The 14,174-nt window shown below is 36.7% G+C and overlaps 2 long non-coding RNA genes across 2 annotated transcripts; one reads left to right on the top strand and one right to left on the bottom strand.

Moving 5' to 3' along the window:
• Positions 1-426: 426 nt before the first annotated feature.
• LOC130505945 (uncharacterized) lies at positions 427-6,260 on the bottom strand. The gene is made up of 2 exons (XR_008941850.1): positions 6,002-6,260; positions 427-715 (listed from the first exon to the last, which is right to left on the bottom strand). It is a non-coding gene; the product is annotated as an uncharacterized LOC130505945 (long non-coding RNA).
• On the top strand, positions 2,020-3,534 carry LOC130505944 (uncharacterized). Its single transcript, XR_008941849.1, has 6 exons — positions 2,020-2,176; positions 2,290-2,426; positions 2,567-2,665; positions 2,777-2,845; positions 2,979-3,084; positions 3,195-3,534. It is a non-coding gene; the product is annotated as an uncharacterized LOC130505944 (long non-coding RNA).
• Positions 6,261-14,174: the final 7,914 nt, after the last annotated feature.

Genomic DNA, 14,174 nt, shown 5'->3' on the forward strand with positions numbered 1-14,174 from the left:
TAATGTTAGTATACTTAAACGAAAGAATATATATTTTGTTAAATATATGTATATAATGTAAGATATAGATCTTATAGTGGAATTAAATGATAGATGATTAATATTGAATTCTTTAGGGAAATATTTAAATGAAAGGTTAGACTAAGAATAATAATGTGATGTCCAATTTAAAAATCTATCTAGAAGAAGTTATAATGTTTCTGTTTTAATAAGATAGATAGATGTCGCATATGTTTTATTATATAGATATAATTTCATGGTATGTTTAATGTCGGACCTATATATAAATGTTTCAAATATGCTTATAGTTTTCAATTACAGCTTTGATAATTGAGAATGCTTTCATGTGAAATTATAAAAAGAAGATGTATATATGAGAACCATGACAACCATGACAGTATTATCGAGCTAAGCATAAAACACATACCGGGTTAACAAATTTATTCATCTCAAAACTTTATATACAAGCTAAGAAAAGATGTATTGATATGAAAACCATGACAACCATTACAGTATTATCGAGATAGGATACTAAAACACTGACCCGATTAACAAATCTATTCATCTCAAAATCTATTATACAACCTATATGTACCACATTATTTATCGGAGATTGGTTCATTCTTACCAGAGAAATGGTGAGGAAACATGAACTCAAGGCTTTGATGAAGCTAAAGCATCAGGCTCGAGTTGATTACTTCCTTCGATACATCATCTGAAAACCAAAGAAAAACGAACCAAACGAAACCATTTTAGCACATACTTGGTATGATTCAAAGAGTCTTATACTGTTGGTATAAGAAATATTTGGCGAAATTCAAAATTTAAACTTCGCAATTTTATTTCCTAAACAGTTACCAAATATCTAAAAATAATAATTTAAATGTGTTGTGCAATTTTTTTTGTTAACACTATATCGTAGATACAATGTTTAATAACAAAATCCAAAAATATTTTTTTTTACTTCGTCTACAAGTTTTATTTAATATCACAGTTAGTTATTATTTTCTTTATACTTACAGAATTTTTGGTAACCTACTTTGTTTGAATTAGCATTAACTCGTATTAGCTCTTCGAACTGAAAAAAGTATATTATGATTACAATATACTCGCTTAACTAGATTTTGACCCGCGCTTTCAAAGCGCGGGTTTAGTTTCCGTTAAAATTCTGTTTTAAATTGATTTTAAATTGATAAATATTATCTGATGCATATTTTCATTTTGTGTTTTCTTATAAAATATTCAAAGTTTTTATATTTTTTTATCGTGTTTCATTTTAAATGAGTATTTATGTTTAGAAAATTAAACTTTATTTTTTAATAAATTAAGTTGGTATAACTCTGATGAAATTTTGCCATGTGGTTAATTTTTTAAATAAAAATTTATATACTTTTAATAAAGAATATTACATTTCAATGAAAAAATCAAAATTTTATATGAATGCTTAAATTATATTAAAAAGAAAAAATATAATAATTAAGTGTTTAATTTTTTTTCACTACAAAAAATATTAAAAAGGTTAAAAATAAATTATTTGAACTTGGATTCAGTGGCAAAAAAAAAAGATTCTTCAGTAATCAAGGTAATAATATATATATAGAAATCTTCGATTATATATGAAGTTTAAGATTATTTTATTAATAAAGGTAAATAAAATTTAGTCAATCTGTAAACCACAATCTACTACAATGATAGAAATGTTTAGAAAATTATTTTATTTACATATTTAACTATATAGGGTATAAATAATATAGCAAAAAATAACATATAATTACTATGATACAGAATAAAATTTATATTTAAAAATAATATTTTAATGTTTATATTATGAAAAAGTTATAATTTTGATATAGTATATTTTAAAATTCTATTTTACTATGCTGGAGAGAATTAAAATGGCCACAGTAATGTTTGATTTTAATGTCAAATTCAAATGGATCGAGTTGGGCCTCATTATAGAATACAAATAGAAAATAAAGAAAACAATATTTGTGATAACCTTAATAGGCCCAACTCGTTTACGTTAAAAATGCCTTTTGTTGTTTTCTACCGACAAAATGAGATATTTTGTTAAACTTTCAGACATAAGAAGATTCCAAAAAAAAAAGACAAACTCCTCTCGGCGATTGTTCAAACGAATGAGTTCTTCCTCGATTCCAAACTGCATGATCTCCAGGTAAAACATTTAGAGGTTTATGTTTGTTCATCATTATAGATAGTCGATTGGAAGTATTTCTTACAAAATGTTTATTTGGTTTTTGATTTTGAAATGCATGTTGTGTCCGATAGCATAAACGGAATAGATCCGACTAAATTGTGGACGATCTAAGACTTTCAAAGGAAGATCTTGGTTACCTCGTTCGATTTGACCAAAAACGATGAAGATCGACGAACTCCCACAAAAGATCTTCATCAGATCCGTAAGGGTAAATTCAAAATCAAGTTTTTATATTATTTTTTTGCTTCTTCTTTTTCTTCCATTCACTGATGATTATGTTTAAAATTTTAATAGAAGATTAACTAAAATTTCGTCAATCATGTTTTTTTTGTTCTCTTTTGCATATAGGATTGGATTACCTATATTAATATTGCTGTGTGATGAAGACGTGGCTAAGACTATATTCTTCACAGGAATTATTACAACATGGACAACACAATTTGAAAGGTACGGATTACAAATATTAACACATTTGTTAAAACAATTAAAAATATTACAAATATAAACGGGAGTTAACAATACTGGTTAATATTCTATCGGTTTTAATTTGTTTTGAAGTTAGTAAATGGGAGTCCACTAACATGGATACAAAGGATAAAAACTTACCATTAAGCAATAAAGTCTGAGGTAAAAACTGCTCTCCGTGGTTTTGTTAATTATTATTAACCATTATTTGATATAGAATATTCTGTATTGTCTATTATTCATATTTTAGGATTATTTTAATTCAACATTAATAAATTTTTTCTTACTTTTGTAGCTTGCCATACTGGTAGAAGCTACATCTGGATATTGCGAAACTGCGCAAAATCTTTGGGGAGATATATATGACATTGGAGATTGTGAGCTACTAAAACTACTATGAGGTACTCTTGTTACATCCTTTATGAGCCCTGTCAAAAATAGATTGTTTTGACAATGTCTGTGTTTAAATGAATGTTTTGTTAAAATGGGTGATTTGTTTCTTTCTTTTCAGACACAACGTACTTTCAGAGAAAATTCAGATTCCAAATACAACAATCATAGAGATGTCATACTTCATTGGACAACAACATGATCTTAAAGTCAAAGATAAGTTACTTCCTCCAAATATTTTTTCCTTTTACATTTATATGTACTTTCCAGCCACTCTTGAAGGGTTTCACATCTTTCAAAGGGGTCACTTGCATTGCCGCAGACATTTTTTTTTGCTTGCTAATGTAGCTGTGAGTAAATGTGAGAAAGCTTAGGAATGATGTAGGTGTTTATATAGCAGTAGGTTAATCGATGGTTGTAAATGACTTTTTAAAAATATATTTACGATATTCTTAGTTCGATATAGGAAACGGTTAGACAATTGATCAAGCAAAATATTTAGAGATCGATATTGTTTGTGGTTGTTTACATATCTTAACAATATTTCCAATTCAGTTGGTTTAGATATTTTTTAAACACTACCGAATTAAATAGAACAAATATATGGATAGTTATTACATATGCTTGAGGTCCAAGCTAGTATTTTCGATTTCATTAAAGAGAAAATCGGTTGAGTAAATATTGGTAAAAATATTTAGTTGTTATACTGTTGGCGAAAATTTACATATCTTACCAATATTTACAATTTTGTTGCATCTAATATCTTTATTATATCTTTATGGAATAAATATGGAATTTATTATGGCATATACCATTTGAATCGAATTTTATTAATTATCCATGAGTTCTGAGTTTACAAATATTTAAAATATTAGATGTTGTAAATTGTTTTAGGGTTTAGGGGTTATAATTTCGTGGTTTAGGGATTAGGGAGACGAACAGTAAAAATAGTTTGAATCGAATTTTATTAATTATAAATAGTTTGAATCCAGTTTAAAATAAGTTTGAAGCGAGTTTAAAATATTAGATGTTGTAAATAGTTTTAGGGTTTAGGGATTATAAATTGCCAGGTTTAGGGGTTAGGGAGACGAACAAATGGACCATCTCAAAACTGAGACACTAAACATGTTGTTTTGTCATTCACCTAAATACCCACTAAGCTAAACAAATTGATCCATTTCAATATTAGGCCATTAGAAAATATAGCTAAAAGATGGTTTGGGCTTACTATTATCGTTGGGCCATTTAAAAACAGACAGACTAAAGATGTTATGTCATTCACGGGAATACCCTTTTTATCATGTGAAATGTAACGAAACATTAAAAAAGAAAGGGCATGTTTAGGTAAAAAGCACAATAGGATCCTGCTTTAATAGTATAGACTAGATTTTGACCCGCGCTTTCAAAGCGCGGATTTATTTTCCTTTATTTTTTTAAATTAAAAAATATTTAGTATAGTAAATGTCATATTTTCATATATTTATTTTTTTATAAAAGACTTAAGCTTTTTATATTTCTTTATCGTGTTTCATTTTAAATGAGTATAGGCCTGAGTACAATATCCGGACCCGAATAACCAACCCGAAACCGACCCGAAAATCAGGGTCCTGAACCCGATCTGACCCGGGTTAAATATCCGAATGAGTTCTAAATTGCTATATCCGAAGAACTGGTCTCGAACCTGACCCGAACCGAGAACCGAATGAGTACCCTAAAATATCCAAAATGTGAATATATATCTAAAATATATGTTATAGTTATATTTATAATTATTTTAATATTTTACATTAATATTATAAGTTAATTATAGTAGTTATTTTTGGTACTTTGAGTATTTTTGGATAAAATATGATAAGTTGAATAAAAGTTTACCCAAAAAAACTGTATAGAATGGATATTTTGGTTATTTTTGGTTACTTTTGAGTAATTTGGATACAAAATTTTGAACTGAATCTAATACTTTGGTTAGTTTGAGTATAAATAACCAAACCCGTTTTAGATACTTTGGTTATTTAGTTATTTTTCAGGTTCTTATGCATGAGAACCGAACCCACCCGGACCCGGAAAGATCCGACTCGAATCCGACCCGAAATTTTATAATACCCGAATAAGATTTAATTTCAAAACCCGAAAAATCCAATACCCGAAAGAACCGATCCATACCCGAATGGGTACCCGAACGTCCAGGTCTAATGAGTATTTATGTTTAGAAAATTAAACTTTATTTTTTAATGAATTAAGTTGGTATAACTCTGATAAATTAATTTTATTATGTGGTTAATTTTTTAAATAAAAATTTATATAATTTTAGTAAAGATTTATACTTTTCGATGAAAAAATTCAATTTTTTATGAATGCTTAAATTATATTAAAAAGAAAAAACATAATAATTAAGTGATTAATTTTTTTTCACTACAAAAAATATTAAGAATGGTTGAAAATAAATTATTTGAACTTGGAAAAAAAAATAAGAATTGGATCTGATTTCTTAATCGGCCCAAATGGCCCAAAAGAGATCTGATGTGAGCAGTGGGCTGAATCAAAAAGAAAGACCCAATATAGATGTGTTATTGATATTACTTGATTGTCATTAATGAAATGTGCAATGTTAATAAAGAAAAGGGTAATTTTAGTAAAAAGACCAATAGGATCCTGCTTTAATAGTATAGATATATTCCTTATTCCACGAAGATAGATATTTTTTATTCTTAAAAATATTTTTACCTACATTTGCGTAACCTAATTCAGCTGTACCACTTGCCTATTATAAATATAGGATCAATTAACGGCGATCTTTATCAAACCTAGGAATACAAAAAGAAATGGCGATGAATAACTTGCGGCTAATTTTTTTGAACGATGTCAAACCACGCAAGACTTCATGTCGCATCCAATTGTTAAACGCATCCAAGAACAAAAAACGATTACCCGATGAAGATCGTAGAGGAACGAGTCGGCCGCTTTCTCTTTTGTTCACTGAATCGCCATCGGAGAAGCGTTTCTTTTGTTTTTTATTTTATTTTCGATATGTCTAAAACAAGAAAAAATGGAAGCATATGTTGTCGGTAGATATTGTTGTGACGGATGGGGCTTGGGCCGAAATTTAACTTTGTAATTTGTTAAGATTAAAGCCCATTTGGCTTAACCAAATATAAAAAAACAAATATTTTTGGAAAACCCCATTCTTTTAAAACACATTTAAAATCTATATGAAATAAATTACAATTTAAAAACTTAGTTATAAATTTGTAATCATATGTCTCAACCATAATTTTAATTTAGATTTATAATATATTGACTATATTTTTAAAAACCCATATGTTTTTAAGAACTACAGTTAAATCCATTTTATATACTTGGTTTCTTTTTTTACCTTGATAGTTATTAAAACACACACACACACACACACACGATGCTAGGAGTTTTAAAGCTCCTAAAACAAATGTTGTAATATGAGTGAAATGTCGAACCAATTCCAAGGGATTCAAAGCACCAAGAATGCAAGTACTTCCTTAATCTAAGTGCAATCGATGATTTGATGATTTCTAGAACCTAAAATGCAATAACTAAACAATAAAAACAGTAAATCAATGAACTTTCTTTTATGAGAAAGGATAACTCATGGGTATAGGAATTTAGACCTTGGGTGATCAAGCTTCGAACTAAGGATGTCAACAATCAATAAAACTAATCAACCTTAAGCTTAGACACAATCTTAAACAAACTCTATGTCTAGATGAATGCTCATTTGCTAACATATTTCAGACATCAAATGTCTTTGGCTGAATAATATAGAAGCAATCATTAACAACAAGTCTATTGGCTATCTTAACACCCTTAACAACAAATGTCTTTGGTAAAGTGTGTTAAGAGCTTAGGAGAGTTGACTCAGACATATCATCGAACACCTTGTGGGTGGGAGATGTCTAAAGATCAACTTTTGAGAGGCCAACTCAACAGATGCATTACGAATACTCTCCTAGGCAAGGAATAAGGTATGATTTAGACTAAGACATCCTAGAACTAACTTAATCACCCTAAATCTTCCTAACCCATGAATTCAATGGTGGATTACTCACTAAGGTTCATGATCATTCTTAAACCCATATTGAGTTTCAGATTGATCATAAACAGAGATAAAATAACAGAAAATAACAAGAAATAAAATAAGAACAAGAGAATCAATGATCCAAAAGATGAAATCTCCAATAGTTTTGATGTTTACCAAGTAACAAAAAGACAGCTTAGCCTCTGGTGGCTTACACAATACTTAAACTTAGGTTTTAGAACAGAAAAACGTGCATACAAATGACTAAAATGCCCCTGAGAAATGTTTAACTTCGAGATGGAGCGGGTGTGGAGCGACCAGGCGGGGTCGCTCCGGGTGGCCGCTGCAGATGAGACGAGCGAGCTGGTCTTCTCGCTGCGCCGAGGCTGCTCCAGTTGATGATTTACAGCGACCAGGATGGGCCGCTGGGACGGGTCGCTCCGGAGAAGACGAGCGAGCAGCACGGGCCGCTGAGGTGAAGCCGCTCCAGGCTGGCGAAGTCGCAGCGGGTGGTGGGAGTCGCTGGGGTGAGGCCACTCCAGGTAATGAGGTCGCAGCGGGTGACGGGACCCACTGGGGTGAGGCCGCTGTGGCTTTGGTCGTCTCTAGGTCAGTCCTTTTGCCTCTTTTGAGTCCCCAATGCATCCCAAATGCTCCATATGGTACTCCAACACCTGACAAAGACTTATGTATGCAAAATGCAACCTAAACATGCCTAAATCCTATTCTAGATGATCAAAATGCATGTGAATATGAAGATAAAACAATGGAAATATGCAAGACATCAACTCCCCCAAACTTGTCCTTTACTTGTCCTCAAGTGAACTTTCTAGGACTCATAGAGGAAGAGGTTTGAAAGTGGGAGCTCATAGCCAAGAGAAACACACAAGCACTCATTTCAACATAAGAATTTAGCACAAGCACACTCTCCTTTATTATCCTCTAGCTTCTCTAGGCCTATCTTAACTCAACATTATTCATTCACACATTCAGTTCAGCCAACTCTCACATTCATTAAGCAATACAACAAGTGAGCTCTATGCAAATGGTCAATTGGTCCAAGTCATTTAGGTAAGGGAAGGCTTTTGTTCTAGTGATCAAGGGGGTTCAAAACTCATTATCTTCAAGGTGGTTCACTCTCAAAACAAGTAGCCTTGACATTGCACATAATATATCTAAGAAAGGGATCAACTAATGCATACAATGCTCAATCTTCATTGTCTACCCTTTTTCAAATATACAAGTGACACAATTATTCCCAAAGTTACACCCCACTCACATCTCTCACCCAAAAATTCCAAGAACATAACCACAAACTCTTCAATCAAGGGAAATATCTAAACTCTTAAAACATAACCTCTTAGCTCATTCACACTTTGCTAGCCCCCTTTCTTTATTCTCTTTTTTTTTTTGCTGTTTTTTTTTTCTGGGGCCAAGACCTTCACAATCTGAGCTAGAGGTTTTATTCAATTCCCAAAGAGACAATTAAGCACAAGAGTTCAATCATTTTCTTTCAACCTTCAATTTCCCAAGTCAAACTTCACAACCCTCCCCCCCCCCCCCCCACCTATAGCTAGACAATAGTGTATCCAATCTAGCAAAAATGAAGACTGAGCATTGTCGTTCCCAATACTCTCAAGATTATGCACATGCAAGACTTTCCGAAAAATTCCTCACTCAACAATCAATGAAGGCTTAAAAGGAGGAGAGGGTTTTAGGGAGTGGACTGCCACTAGAGATTGTCAAAAAGATAGGCATAAAAGACGCGACAACTCTAGTGTGTATATCCATGACTCAGCACACAAGGGACCATTAGCAAGAAATTAAGTTCATTCAGTTCATTCAAGGTTGAAGTTGGCTTAAGAGATTGAGTTTCAGGGAGAGTTTTCAAGGCTCGAAGCTTACAAGGTTTTCAAGAGAGGCGCAAGAACTAAACGAGGCTAGACAGTGCTCTCTACAAGGCATTTTAAATCATTGCTCCCAATGCAAATGAATGCAACCTATATGCTCTAGACTCTCCTAAAAGTGCAAATGATGCAAACTAGATGATTCTTTTTTTTTTAATTTTTTTCAAATTGTTTTTGGACTTTTCTATGCAAATAGGTATGTGAAATGCAAGACTCAATGCAAGACCATCAAAGCAAACATGGTTAAATACTTGGTACCTCCCCCAAACTTAAGTCACACAGTCTCTGTGTTATTAAGCTGAGAGAGATACCGAAAATAAATCCTAAAAAACAAAGAAAAGCTAGTATTACAACAGAAGGTTACGGAGTACCTCCTATGGGTAGCGAGTAGAGGCAGATGCCTCTACTCATCGGTGTCAGGTGGGAACGTGGTGTAGTAGCCACCTGGCATGGTGCTGTGCTCCTCGAATCGTGGCTGGCTAGAGATCTCTTCGATCTCGATCTCCTCCTTAGAATCAGCAAGGGAGGGTGATTTGTTGCCCGAGGAAGAGGGGAGGATGGGTGGGTTTCTCCAGCGACGCTGTTGCTGCCTTTCGGTGAGAGGGAAGCCAAGGGCTGAAGGGTTTGGTGGAGGCTGGGGTACTGGGTTGTCTGGGAACTCAAAGTCCGCTCTGCTACATCCCGCAATACCTCCCCTAGTCAAGACATCAGCTATCTTTCTCAAGATCTTGGATGTTGACTTCGCTTTCCGCTTCGCAGCCTTGCTCATTTCCTTGCACTTCTTCTTGAGCTTCTCAATCGTCCTATCCTGAGCCTTGTTCCATCTCTGGAGCCTACTGATATGATCGTGGGCGTCGCGAAGGGCACCAGGGGGAAGGGTTCCGGAATATGGTGTGAATGTGTAGCGACGCTGCCCATAGACTGGCTCTACATCCTCATCTTCCACTGTATCAGCTTCTGGCATAGCTCTCCCAATATTCTCTTCTGCTTCCGTGCAAGGGCCGATGGGGTCAAGGGACCCATGCTCACCAAGGAAAGCACCCGTAGGAATGATGAAGCTGACACCGCAGGGCCCAGTTAGGTTTGTCAGCTCTCTGTTTGGGAGGACCACCTCGGCCTTTTTGCCCCCGATCTTGTAGTGGTAGACGTAGTCACCCTTGTATCTCCCACTAAAGTAAGTGGCTTGCCTCAAGTAAGGAGCATCCAAGAAGATCGGTGCTGTCGCGTCATTTCCCAACGAGATACCCTTGAACTCAAGCAATGGTGTGATCAAACTTCCAATCCCAATCTTTGGTGAGGAGTCACTGGTGGTCCAAGCCCAATCTCTGTAGTGCCGAAGACGTCCCACAAAGAACCTGACCCGTCCAACCTCTGAGTAGAGCTCCATGGAGAAAGGGAGCTGCATGTGTGTGGCGTAGGGCTTAATGGCTGGGAAGAAGAGGTACATGTCTTCATCAGTGATGGTGTCAACTTCCTTTCGTGGGTTGAAGATATGGACCAGTAGCCTGTGTAGATAACGCACTGAGGGATGCCTGATATGAGAGTTCTTGTCTTTTCCAGTAGAGCGTTCGTTACCACTGATCAGCTTCCAAAGCTTTTGGGGGAGGTCGTCGGTTTTTTCAGGAAAAGAGTATTGCAAATCTGGAAAACCCATCACTCGCTCGATGTCCTTGAAGCTCATGGTGTAGCTTCTCCCATGCACTGTGAATGCGATCTTTCCCCATCCTTCCCTTGCGTGCTTAGTTTTGTGAACAGTGACGAAGAGGGAGGAGAGGAACTGGCATGAGACATCTTTGTAGAGAGGATATGCCATGGTGTGAAGCTTGGGCATCTTCAAACGAACCAGCATTGCCTCGATATCAGCTTCAAGACCCAGCTGTCGCAGCAACTGAACATCTGCAAACCTCGTTGGCATCCAAGTCATCTCATTCTTCAGAACGTCATAGAGTTGCTCAACAGTTGGCTTCTTTTCTCTATCCCTTTCAACCACAGCTCCTTTTCCCTTAGACATTTTGGCTTTCTTTGGTGGAGCAGACTCATCTGCAATTTCAGAGTCGCTCTCTTCAATCTCAGGAACTGCTACACTCTTTCCCGCTCTCTTCTCCGCTGCCAACTTTTTCTTTTCAGCTGCCGCTGCTTGCCTCTGTGTCAACTGTGTTCCAGAGCCAGATGCGGGTGCTTTCCCTCGAGCGGCTTGCTCCTTAATCTCCTTTGCCGTCTTGATTGTCTTGGTCATTGTACCTGAACACAAGACAAACTTGGAGAGGAGTAAATTGAATGAAGCAAGAATCACACTTTTCAAAATCCCAAGAGATGAAAGTTAGGATGAACAAAGTGATTCTAGAGTCAAAAGAGTTTCAGTTCAAACTTCTAAACAATTTATCAAGCAAACCCAACCACAAACACACTCAATTAGGACCCAATTCGAAAATCCCAAAATCCATGAACCCTAATTTGCAAAAGTTCAATTTCAACTCAATTTCACCATGGAATCAACAACCCAACTTAATATATAAGCTTTCCCTAGTCTATTTTACCACAATCAAGCAAGAAAAAGCCCAAATTTTGATTTTGAAAATCTAGGGTTCATGGACTTACGAAATTGGTTTCAAGAACACAATACCTTGCTTTGGATGGATGGAAAAGGTGAATAGGTGTGGGGAATTAGATTACAGGGGCGAAAGCTTGGATTTGAGTGAAAGAATGAAGTGATTTGGTGAAGGATTGAGTGAGATATGGGGTTTGGAGTGGTGAGAGTTTGTGAGTTGTGGTGGGGATGAGAGTGAGGGAGAAGATGTCGTGGGGGAGGGTTGGGTAGGTCTAGGGTCGGGTTGGTCCGGTTAGGGTGGGTAGGATCGGTTCAATTGGAGTGAACCGGGATTAAAATTAGAAAACTTACCTTAACCGGGAGGCAGAGCGACTGGGAGACCCGCTGGTGTGAGGTCGCTGCGAAAATAACGAGCGACCGGTGGGAGTCGCTGGGAGTGAGGCGCTGCGAGCTGGAGCGGCCTGTGCTACCCGATGCCGCCTGGTCGCTCTGCACCTGCAACACTGTTCATGGCTTTTTTTTTTGATGAAATCAAGATAAAAATATTGAAAACAAGAATAGAAATGCAATATGTGCAAGGATAGGCATGGGACTTCCTCCCAAGTGAGCTTGTTTTAAGTCTCTAGCTTGACTTTACCTCCTTTGGGGTTAGGCCGGGGTGGGATCAGAAAGTGGAGTTGAGACTCCATCTTCCTTTGGTGCTGTGGCCATGTAGAGCTTAACTCTTTGCCCGTTGACTGTGAAGTCTCTTCCATCAGTACCCCACAAAACAATAGCCCCATAAGGTCTGATCTCCTTGACCTTTAATGGACCGGACCACCTTGACTTGAGCTTTCCTGGTAATAACTTCAGCCTAGAGTTGTAAAGAAGAACTTGGTCTCCTTCCTTGAACTCTCTTTTCAGAATGCTCTTGTCATGGAAAGCCTTGGTCTTTTCCTTGTAGATCATTGAATTCTCAAAAGCATCCATCCTTATCTCATCAAGTTCATGGAGTTGAAAAAGTCTCCTTTCCTTGGCACTCTTGATGTCAAAGTTCAGCAACTTCACTGCCCATAGTGCCTTGTACTCAAGCTCCACTGGCAAATGACAAGACTTCCCATACACAAGGTTGAAAGGTGTGGTTCCCAAAGGTGTCTTGTAAGCTGTCCTATAAGCCCAAAGTGCATCATCAAGTTTAGTAGACCAATCCTTCCTTGTAATCCCCACAATCTTCTCCAAAATAGACTTGATCTCTCTGTTAGAAACCTCAACCTGACCACTTGTCTGAGGATGGTAAGGAGTTGCTACCTTGTGCTTCACACCTTTCTTCTTGAGAAGTCCTTCAATCAGTTTGCTCCATCACTGATCACAACCCTTGGGACTCCAAACCTTGGAAAGATGACACTCTTGAACATCTTGGTTACCACCTTACCATCATTGGTGGGACTTTCTATGGCTTCCACCCATTTTGAAACATAATCAACAGCCACAAGGATGTATTTGTTGCCATGAGATGATGGGAATGGTCCCATGAAGTCAATACCCCACACGTCAAACACTTCAACTTCAAGGATAGGATTCTGAGGCATCTCATTCCTCTTGGTAATGTTTCCTCTTCTTTGGCATGAATCACACCTCAAAACAAAATCTTGTGTATCCTTGATCATGTGTGGCCACCAGAATCCTGCTTGTAGCACTTTTGCAACAGTCTTGAAGGTGGCAAAGTGACCTCCATAAGATGATCCATGACAGTGTGTAAGGATCCCTTCAACTTCTTCATTGGCAACCACTCTTCTGTAGAGCTGATCCTTGCAGAGAATGTAGAGGTAAGGCTCGTCCCAATAGTATCTCTTCACATCCTTGAAGAACTTCTTCTTGGCATAGCCCACAAGATTCAAAGGTTCTTTTCCTGTGGCTAAGTAGTTCACCAAATCAGCATACCAAGGTTCCTTCTCTTCAGTAGCTTTAACCTCTTCAAGCTTTCTACCAGTCTCACAAGCTGCCATCACTGCTCCAATAGCCATGATCTGCTCTTCTGGAAGTCCCTCATCAATAGGAACGCCACATTCTATTTTCAGTCTAGACAAGTGATCAGCTACACCATTTTCAACTCTAAGCTTGTCTCTAATCTCCAAATCAAACTCTTGGAGCAAAAGGATCCATCTCAAAAGCCTCGGTTTTGCATCTTTCTTGGCCAAAAGGTGTCTCAAAGCTGCATGATCTGTGTAGACAATGACTTTAGACCCCACCAAATAGCTCCTGAACTTCTCAAATGCAAATACAATGGCTAGCATCTCCTTCTCAGTTGTGGCATACTTCATCTGAGCATCATTCAAGGTTTGGCTCGCATAGTAGATCACATGAGTCTTGCCATCTTTCTTCTGGCCCAAAACAGCTCCCACAGCATAGTCACTAGCATCACACATGATCTCAAAGGGTAGACTCCAATCTGGTGGCTGGACAATGGGAGCATTTACAAGCTCATTCTTCAACTTCTTGAAAGCTTCTAGACATTCCTTACCAAAGAGAAAGATCTCTTCCTTGCATAACAGTATAGTGAGTGGCCTGGCGATCTTGGAGAAGTCCTGAATGAACCTTCTATAGAAACCAGCATGCCCC

The sequence above is a fragment of the Raphanus sativus genome, unplaced genomic scaffold (assembly GCF_000801105.2).
Source record: "Raphanus sativus cultivar WK10039 unplaced genomic scaffold, ASM80110v3 Scaffold2722, whole genome shotgun sequence".
Taxonomy (NCBI): Eukaryota; Viridiplantae; Streptophyta; class Magnoliopsida; order Brassicales; family Brassicaceae; genus Raphanus; species Raphanus sativus.